Source organism: Lagopus muta, chromosome 5, assembly GCF_023343835.1.
Source record: "Lagopus muta isolate bLagMut1 chromosome 5, bLagMut1 primary, whole genome shotgun sequence".
NCBI lineage: Eukaryota > Metazoa > Chordata > Aves > Galliformes > Phasianidae > Lagopus > Lagopus muta.
Window position 1 is genome coordinate 33,247,018 of NC_064437.1, and position 10,903 is coordinate 33,257,920.

Here is a 10,903-nt window from a genome sequence, read left to right on the forward strand (position 1 = left end):
CTCAAAGACTCACAACAAGCTCTTTTTACTCAGCTTTTGATGTCTTTCGCAGTTGATGAAGGCTGTGGGTGAGATCTCCAAAGAAAATAAATAAAAGATCTCCTCCATACCTCTAACAACCTCTCAGAGAAAATCTGCTTTTGCATTCTTGCCTTGTTACAGTTATGTTTATGCCGCTCTAGTCATACGAGTATCATTCATTCCTCTTTGAAATCATTTCAGGATGAGAGGGCAAAGAGAGAAGAGAGCAGCTTACCTGAAAGTTCACCAATTTGATAATTTTCATAGTAAAAAAAAAAATAATAATAATCTCTCTTTTGACATTATGCGTGATTTTACAGAAAAAGCTTTCATTTCTTTTTACTTTATCTTGCTGAGATACACTGTAGCATTAAAAGCATCATAAAAAAAATGACAGGATGAGCCCCAAAATCAGAGATACAAAGGTACTGAAATCCTACATGTAAAATCTTCTACAACCCAGGCTGAATTAAAGCTGAAGTGGAACATAGCAATAGAGAAGAAACAACTTAGGCTACAGGAAGACACAATCCTGCAGAATTAATTCATTGGATGAAGGTCAGGAATACAGGTAGTGTTTCCCAGCTCAAACAATGCTCTCAGACCATCAGAGGCCACTGAACTTCTTTGCAGTGGCTTTTTAAATTCACATCAATGCAGACTGCTGGACTTAATTTCACAGATCCTCCATAACATAAGCTTTCTCAACCTATACAATTGTAAAGTTCCATTTATCTTAACATCATAGTTTTAATATATTCTTTCCTTACTCGCTTTCCTTATAAATCATCTTTCCTTTGAAAGCAAATAATAAATTAAGGAAGACTAAAGCTTGAGTTCTATGCTTGATAATTACACCAACATGCGTATCTTTCACCGAAAACCTTTATCTTTTGTACAGGTACTAGAGAAAGAGATGGAGAAACAGTCTCAAAGGGATGGCCTTACATCCTGGTCAGACTTGTAAACAATATGACTAAAAGGCTTAGGCAACATTTCACTTGTGATTATCACAGCTGAGATCTGAATGATGAAATAAAGCCAATGTGTTAAGTTAGCCATCTGTAGCTTCTTTGCTTTATCAATCCTAACTTCTGTTAGAGTAGAAGTCATTTCCTGCTTTGCCTCTTAATTTCTCTCTGCTTTTATGTATTATTTATCCTTCTAAATGTATTATTTATCTTTGTAGTTCTATTATTCATCCTACAAAGCACCTAGTTATACTTTTGACATGAAAGATGCTGCACAAAGTGCTACCATATTGCATTCATCCTGCATTGAATGTTAAGCATGCACAGGTGAATGACAATAACTGCACTGCATACTGATATGGGAGGACTGGTCAGGGGCTGGAAGGAATTAACATGACTGCAAAATTTGGCCTCCAAAGTATGTTGAAATTATCTCGCTTAACTGCTATGGCAAAGACCAAAATATTAAGGAACTGTTAGAAAATATACAATGAATGAGAGAATGAACAGGAAATGGAAACAAATTCCCATCTCTGGTACAGTGGGAATGTTCCACTTCAGAAATAGAAAGCTAAGAAACAACAAAATAAGGGACTGAGGCAGTGAAAATGGAAATAAAAATTCCCTTATCTTCAGTTTTTTTTCAGGAAAAAAAAAAAAAAACAACGGGGGGGGGGGGGGGGGGGGGAGGAGTAAAGGGGAGGAGACTGAAACTACATTTAAAATAGTTACTTCTGATGCTTATTCCTTTCCTCACATTAACTCTTTACCTCGAAGAACTGATCTAATTACAAGATAATGGCATCATGTGTAGCTGGACCAGAGTGCTTTCTGACTGAGATTCTATTGTGGAACAAAGGCATGTAGGATGTTACAGAATAGATGATTGATGGATGTTCACCATCAATTATATCCCTTCCTCTCCTCTTTGTAGAGTTGCATTAAAATGAAAGAGCTGACAAACATTTATTTCATCACTAAACATCAAAAGCACTTGCTTCCCTACTTTATAGCTTTGCATGTTGTCAGCAGTTTGACTGGCAGCTTCTTTGCATTTTAATGCTGTCATTGTATAAACAACACATATAGTCTGATTTTATACACAGCATCCATCTTACCTTGTTAGAGGCTACAGCTGTTCTTGTGTGATGCCATCATTTCCTAACTTAGAAAAATAAAATATTTAATACATTTATTTCTGTTTATATTGTAACAATGATAGACAAAATGCTTCAGTACATCCCATTTTTACCAGCGTGCAATGACAGCAAGCAAACACTGGATTTCTACCCCGAGGTGATTATTCAGATGGCAGCACGCAGGAAACGCATAGAATTCCATACATTTTGCTGAGGACTTGGTAGAAATAGGGATAAGAATCATCCTCTCTCCTGCCTTCTACTTGGTGAGGACCCCTTCCAGGACAGCTTCTACGCACCCTCTCAGCAAATCGTTCCTGACAGGCATCTTAAAAAGGATGGCATAGAGGAGCCAAATCCCCTCCACGGATACACAAAGGCAGAAATTAGAGAGCAGTATCCTCTGCAGGACAGCAGTGTCCTCACATGGCGCTAGGGGTGTGACAAGTTCCAAACTGGTGGCTGTAAAGGGTCTTACAGGAGAGTCCCACATGATAAGGTAAAAGAGATACCAGTGGAGGGCATAGCTGGCATTAGGGCAGACAGTATTGCACAGTGCCTGTAAAGCCTAAATGCATAGTTTTAAATATCCTTTGCTTGCTGCAATTGCTATAAATAGAGACATAATACTAAAAATTAAAACATTAGAACTGTCTAGTTTCAGTACTCGTATACTAACGTTCTTTAAGAAATGGGATGGATACAGAAATAAGGCTTATTCACAGCGGCTTAGTACGTACACCAGGTTCACAGTGAAAGTAATGTACTCTGAGTCAAGGTATGCAATAACCTACTATCAAGTTTGTGAATGCTAAATGAAAAAGGAGATGAAGGAAGAGTGTTCTGCTCAACCTGGAATGACAAAATAAGGGAATAGTAAAAATTAAAAAATCACCATCATAACTTTGACCTTCACAGAGTTGCCCAGCCACCTACAAGCAATAAGGAAAAAGCAAAAGGGAGAAAAAGGAGTAATGAGAACGGAATGAGAGGAGAGCAATACCCACGTTTTTATTTTTTGTTTTTTGAAATGCACTGGATTTACAAGCATAAAAAGTCACCATCGCTGCAGGAAAGCAATGTATAGCTTTGTTCAGTAGGGGAGGCAAGGAAATGTATATATATTCGCTATCAGCTGATGAGGAAGAACAGCTCCTGAGCTGGCACAGCACAGCACAGCCACCCCAGGTTTCCTCTTCCCCACCTCTGACCTATGTAGGAGCAAAAGGTGTACCGTTTGAGAAAGTACTTCAGGGGCTCTATCAGACTGCACAGTTTATGGTAGTTTTTGCAACAAACCTGAAGCATACTAAAAAGGTCATGTCGTACGGTCCCCCAAAGGGACTGTGATAAGTGGGGGTCCCAAGGACGAGGGGAAGGCTGCAGACAACACATGATGAAGAGTGACGCTTTAGCACAAGCAAAGGTTTACATTATTTTTATGCCCTTCCATTGGCAAAACTTTAAATCTCTAAAACTTTGCCTAAGGCATTACTGAGGAGATGCCACTAATCGCAGCCTGCGTGATTCCCCGTATCCTGCCTGCTTAGCTGCGGGCATCCCTAAAGCACAGGCTGGACCACCTGCAAGGCACCCTGCCCTCCCCATCCAGGGGAAGCCCCTCCAACAGCCTGCTTCTTCACCTGGCAACAGCATCAGGCACCTCCATTTAGATGGGCTGAATATCATAAAATCATAGACCGGCTTGAGTTGAATAGCACCACAGTGATCATCGAGTTTCAACCCCCCTGCTATGTGCAGGGTCACCAACCAGCAGACCAGGCTGCCCAGAGCCACATCCAGCCTGGCCTTGAATGCCTCCAGGGATGGGGCATCCACACGGGAATTCAGCTTCAACTCCAGCTCAAGAAAGAATCATGCTGCTTTGTTTATTTAAAGGCTTGAAAGGATTACAAAAAGGCAAGCATACAAGGACTGGGCCATAGATGCTCAGGTAGGGAGAAGAAAACAGTACATTATTAAAAAAATTATTGAAAAAACAAATCAAGAATTAGATATATTTGGAGTATAATCTTTCTTCTTGATACTAGAAGAAACAGTACAAAAGGAACTCAATAGAAATGCCTTGTAGTAGGAAAAAAAAAAAAAAAACAGGAAAAAAAGAAAATCTAACACTTGACTTTTTCTTTGATTTTTTTTTTTTTTGCTAAGCTTCTAAGAAGAGTACTTCAAATTCAATTTAGTAGCACAGTCTTTCAGTCATTCAGCTCTCCAGGCAGTTCCTACCTTGTGCATTCAGCAATATTTATGCTAAAGGCAAGCTGTATAAATAACCTGCTACGTTTTCTATGCTTACTTGTTAATTGTTATTGGTTTACTAATATAGGCACTGCAAATAATCTGCTTTCTGTTTTTGGCTCATCGCTATTGCTTCATTTTGTGATTTTATTGTTTCCATTAATGAATCAAAATAAAATTTAAGCAATATTATATATGTCATGAGCAACCATCTGCTTTGCCTTAATTACCAAAAAACTTCAGTGCATCCATGTGCGTCTTCTGAATACTGATCCTCATTTCTTTGAGAAATCTAACTACTACAAAAAAAAAAAAGAAGACAGAAAAAGCAATTCTGACCAACAATTAAAGCCCATGCATTCAGTTCAACTGACTTTTTACATGCAAGAAGTGCCAGTAAGACAAGAAACTACATTATAACTGTGGATTAATGCTCTAGTGAAACCACTGATCAAGCATGAGTTTACATACTGTTTACATAGTCAGAATAGTTTCACTGTGTGCCCTCAAATTACAAGTCAGATGTCACTCGGATATTTTGCCAACACTGAATTATTGTCCTAAAAGATGCCTGTCATTACCTCAGCCATTCACAATTATTTAACTGCATTGTAGTGAACTGATTTTCCCAACCAGCCAGGCTCACCAACTATGAGTAATAAAACTACAGTAAAGACATCTTACGTATTTAACAACTTATTAAACAAACCAACCAAAGCAGAAATGTTCAGTATACCAACCTGGATTTAAAAAAAAACAACACAGTTTTCACAGAGCAACGTCTGCACAAGAGCATTCAAAGCAGGAAGAAAATCCCAGCCACAGCAGCATTTCTATTTCACACTTTCAGAAATTATTTCCAAGCACCTCTGAACAGAGATCGTGCATATTCAGCCGCCACTGAGTGCAGCAGACAAGCCTATTTAAACAGTGCATTTCAGGGCAGTACTCAGTCAATACCATTAAAATACTGCCATCCTTTGCATTAACATTCCAAGCAAATGAATAAGCTTTGAGCAATGAAAGGTGGGAAAATGAAGTTACACTCAGGAGAAGATTGCAAAACAGAAAATGTTAGAGAAGAAAAACAGCATTGCAGTAAGTGAAAAGAACACAAACTATCTAGAATATCTATATCGTTTCAATTAGAGACATGAAAACCTTCACTACTGCACCCATCCTTAGGTGACAAAACTGGCACCTGAAGTCAACCTAACTAAAATATCTACTTTCATAATGAAAAAAAAAAAAAAAAAAAAAAAATCACAATAGGTATAACATATAGAAATATACACATGGGCAGGAGAAAAAGTGAAAGGTTTACGTTATATTTATCTCAGCTAGTTTAGGACTGATTAATGAAACATGTTCAAACAAGAACAAGAAGGGTTAGAAGGCAATTTGAAGCTAAGTCGACAGAGAGAGAATCTAGATACTTCTGTTCAAATAATCTCAGCATCATCTTTCCAGGCAGATAATAGAGAGCAATCTTGAACAGTTTACCACATAAACAGTGACAGAGTCAACACAAGACACAAGAACATGAAATAATTTTTTGTTTGAATGGTTACATGGACTTACATTTCAGACAAGTCAGCAAGATGTTGAAATAGCTGGGAGTAGTTATTCTTGGAATTAAGAATGGCGAGAGGAGGAGGCTCACCCTATTTTAACCACATGGATCACTCAGTATATTACCTGGATATCCATAATTAGAAGAAGGGCCAGAACACCCTTTAAAATACAAGACAGCTGATGACATAAGGTAGCAGTTCATGCAGCTAAAAAGTACCTATGAATAAGATGAAAAAGCAGACTGCCAGAATATCAACTTGAGAAACACTGGCAGAAAAGGGAAGATGAAAATTAAATACTTTTTGAAAAGTAATTTTTTAAATTATATAATGGGATCCCCCAAGTCACATTACACATAATACAGTAACACAAAATATAGCATACAGTAATTCAAACATCCATAATAAATGCACAGCTGCCATAAAGAGCATGGTGTTCAGAACCTAGATCGTACACCATCCCAAAACTCTGGTGCATAAGACTCCAAAAATCAACAGCTTACTGAGTCTTTACTTGACTAACCTCATTTAGCCAGTCAGTGAATAAAGGCAGCAAGCACTCAATTACTATGGAATTTCTAGAATGTTTTACAATGCAAAAATTCTTCCCATATTTTTCCAGTCCACCTCCCTTTGGTAAGACCTTTTAACCTTTTTCTTTAATATTAATGTTATTTAAGTTGATATTTTCCCCTGCATATGATCGCTCATCTTGAAGGGCAAGAAAGTGCACTTAAATGCACTGAGATGCATTAGTCTGAAAAAATAATGAGTCCTTGCAGCATACCAAATTCAGAAGGTGCACTTCAATTAGTTGTAACATCTGCTGTCAAAAATCTACGCAGGCAGGAATGCCTTTGATAAAAGTGTTTTTTTTTTCTTTTTTCTTTTTTTTTTTCTCCACAAGGTTGCCCTACCAGGCTTTTCTGGCATCGCTATAGGACCAAGCAGGAGTCAGGAATCGAAAGCCCCTTTAGTTAACAAACACTTTTCCTTTCTAACTAGTAAAGAATTACTTTCAAGCCTCCAGATGGAGATTGGCTAACTGTGAGGTCACAAAGCTGATCCATAAAAGCATATACTCAGAAGCAGATGTTACCAACACATGGGGAAGACTCTCAGAGGTGCATTTGAATATCTCTCCAGTCAGACAAGAGGGGCATTAGTTCAACATTTACATTATGAACATTTGAAAGCAAACTGGTTTTTTGTTGTTTTTTTTTAAATTATCTAGTATGTCAACTCATTTAACAGAAAAAACCAACAAGGGCCTTGTCTTCAGACAGGAAAAATGTCCTAGAACTAAAATAAGACAGGTGAAAGCAGGATCAAATCGCAGTGACGTATTTTTTTCCCTTTCCAACAGCTCCCTGGGATTCTCATCAGTCAGTCTGAAGGACCAAAGCTGTAATTTAAGATGGCATCACTGATGCCTATACAGAGAGCAAAACCTCTGCAGAGACCTATACTAACACCAGAAGGCGGACCATATTAAACACTTTTCCACAGTTTTACCACCTTTTCAGAGCCAGATGTTCCACAGAGATTCTGCAGAGTCAAACCCACTGAGCAGCACAAGGCTGATTATTCATGTAAACTGAACGGCCTCTAAGTATTGTCAGTCAGGCAGCCAGATGGCTTAGAGTTGGATAGACTAAAAGCAAGTCACAAGGACACTGGCTAAGAACACTCAGGAAAGCTAGCAGTTATTTCTGCAGGTATTTTCCAGGAACAATTTTATTCAGTGAGGCACTGCTGCAAGGTGAAACTAACACTTGCTGGTGGGATAGTGGCAGCACTGACCTAGATGAACAGTAGCAGCAGCAAATCACAAAGACTGCTCTCCGTAAGAGGAAAAAAACCAACAATAACAAATGAAGAAATGCCAAAAATGCCTTGCAGAGAGCAAGAAACGTGCAAATCAGAAAACAAACTAGCCTGGCCTGAGGTCTGCCACTGCACAGAGCAGCAGAAAATTTCCTTTACAGTGCAGAAGCACCATTCCACTGATCCAACTCAGACTCCAACACCAACCCACTTACTCCTGCTCAGTGGTGGATGAGCTACCAGAATTATGTTGCTGGATTATGTCCCACTGCTGAAAGTTCAATGATGCACAAAGGTTACTGCTGGATTTGCAAGGTTAATTTTCTGAATTGCGCTTAGATCACTAATGGATCTCATTTCCTTACAAAGAAGGAGAGATTTCTCTAGTGGCATTATGAGCCATAAATCAGGAAGTTGATCAATATTAAACGCAAGCGACCTGGCATACTTATTGCAGTGGAAAAAAAGAAAAACAAATAAATGAAAAGGAGCAACTGCTCCCAGAACTATTAACAACTATTAAGAACAAAGCCTGAAAGGTTCATGTTGAGATGAGAGTTAATGAATTCTTATCTTCTGTCTGCAAGATGAGAAAAATAAAGGCAACTACAGAAATAGAACAAGAACACGACACACATCTACCCCAATTATAGACTAATAGCATGACCAGAGCAAGCCAGAGGGTAACATTAAGACTAGTAAGCTAACAGAAGATTAGTTTTTAATGTATTTTTCTAGTCTTCTTAATACCCTCTAGAAGCATTACAAAAAATCTCTGCATTTCATTTGCTTTACAGAATTCTGTTACTGGAGTGCAGCTTATCCCAACTCAGCCATGGGGCACAGTGAAAGTCTGCTCCATGCTAAGCCCTACACGCCCAATATTCATGTTGGAAAACCTAGCGAGTACAAACAGCACTTTGTTCTCTTCTGAAGATTCCCTTCTGAAGCAGCTACAGTGCAAGCACAGCAGTGTAAGTAAAGTTACAAGCTCTACTTGTATAGAGTTGTTGCTCCTACCTGGGTCTCCAGAGGAGAGGAAAGTCTGCCTGAAGCATAAAAAGCATCTTTTGGTGCAAAAACTGCTCCTAAGAACTGCCTATACAGTTTCTGTGGTATTTGACCTACTGTCTTCAACGGTTTCATTTCAGTATCAGTGGAAACCCAATTATTAAAGTCTGGCTTTGAGTGGCAAGAGACCTGAAAAGTAACTGACAAAAACAGTAGTGCTCTTTGGAAAACAACTATGTGCAACAGAATCATTACTGTTGACTTCAAATCTTCATGTGAAGGTCAATAGATTTCATACAGTGAACATCAATCAATTCATATTGAGACTGAACATACTCGTACTCCACCAAAGCATAATGAATTCTTAAGATCTGAAGTATCTGTTATTCCCTTAGAAGAAGGGCAGTCACTCCATCATGACCCACCTGGCTGCTTTTTTTTTTTTTTTTTTTTTTTTTTTTTCTGTAAAGATCCAGCTCTTCCATCACATAACATATTTTCATGTTTATTTAAATTCTTCTCAGTCACAAAATCAGGTTGGAAAATGCTTATTAGAGAACAGATGGGAGACTGGAACTGCATGTCCTATTCATGAAAAGGACTGTTTCACTTGTGAGACAAAAATCCAGACTTTATCACTTCTTTTCTTAGCACGGCCAGTACCTTCACACAGCTCCCTCCAGGAGCATCACATCCAGGTTTTACTCAAGAAAGGGCACATCAGGATCATCACTATTCAAACGCATGCTTTAACTCACAAGGATCTAATGTTTCATCTGGATCCAAGACTTCTTGGCTGCCTTCCACATCTTCTTCACAAGGCCTAAGTTGTAAATTCTCTGGAGAAGATGGGGCACTTATTCCTGGTTACCACAGTGCCCAGAACAATGTGACGCCTTCATCTCTACTATTACTGTTATGTACATAATATTCCTTGCTTCCTGCATGAAAAATTCTCCAGAAAGACCAAAACATTGAGCAGGGACCCTTCAGGAAGCCAGGAGGCGAGCAAAGGTTAATTCAGTATGTCTTGATACCAGATCAAAGGCTGAAGGCAGTTTTATTATAATCAATTCCGTTTTCAAACGACATAAAGAACTTTTGCAACAGTTTCATTCCCCTATATTTTATAAAAATATTTATACTCTGTAGGCTTTGTTTGCTTCTAAGTCTATGGTAGTCTTCAGACACAGCAGTGCCTGTCCGCTCCCTCATGTCCTCCCAAAAGAGCAGCTCCCTACAGGCAGAGGCTGTGTCCATGGGGACAGAGCAAATGAAGCAGACTGGATCACAGAGTTGCATGAAAAAAACAAAAAGCCTTAGAAACGATATGATCTGATAACTGGGAGAGATGTACTGGCAAATCTCTCAGGAGACATTACGCCAAGTGGTCATTTACACAGACCTTTTTTTTTTTTTTTTTTTAACAAACAAACTCAAAGCAGCTTCTACACATTCTTACCACAGCAGCAATCAAAACAAAACAAATACAAAATACCCTATCCATGCAACATACCTTCCTAAATTAAACTTGGTTCTGCTTACTCTGCTTATTCCATGCGTCTGTTTTGTAACAAGCCACAGCATGACATATGCAAGTACATTAATCACCAGGCAGGGGAATAAACTTGGCCGTAAATTTTAGCTCCTGCATACAATTTATGCTTCATAATGAATCTTTCTATTTCTCCACTGACTTCCGGCACACAACTTCTAACTGCCTCTCCTTAGATCTTAAAAATTGGGTAGGTACCTTAACCTTGCATAAAAACTTTGACAGGAATCCAATACACTAAAATTGGTTATTACAAAAACAGAACTAATTATTTAGTAGGTGCTAACAAACCATTTCTCTGCAATCCAGAAAGCACATACACTGGCAGTATGTCATACAGTCTCCTCACATAAAAGGCGATGGAAAAACAGCAAAATATAAATCCAAATCACATTCAATTCCCAGAGATCTCACAACCCTTTTCCATGGAGCTGAGAGACACTTTCTCCAATCCTCTGCATGCTTTCCACCTTAGTAAGTCTCCTTAGAAAAGTCTATGGTTGCTGGAAATACAGCTAAGCTGCTCCTTGGGTACTGAAAGTTTGC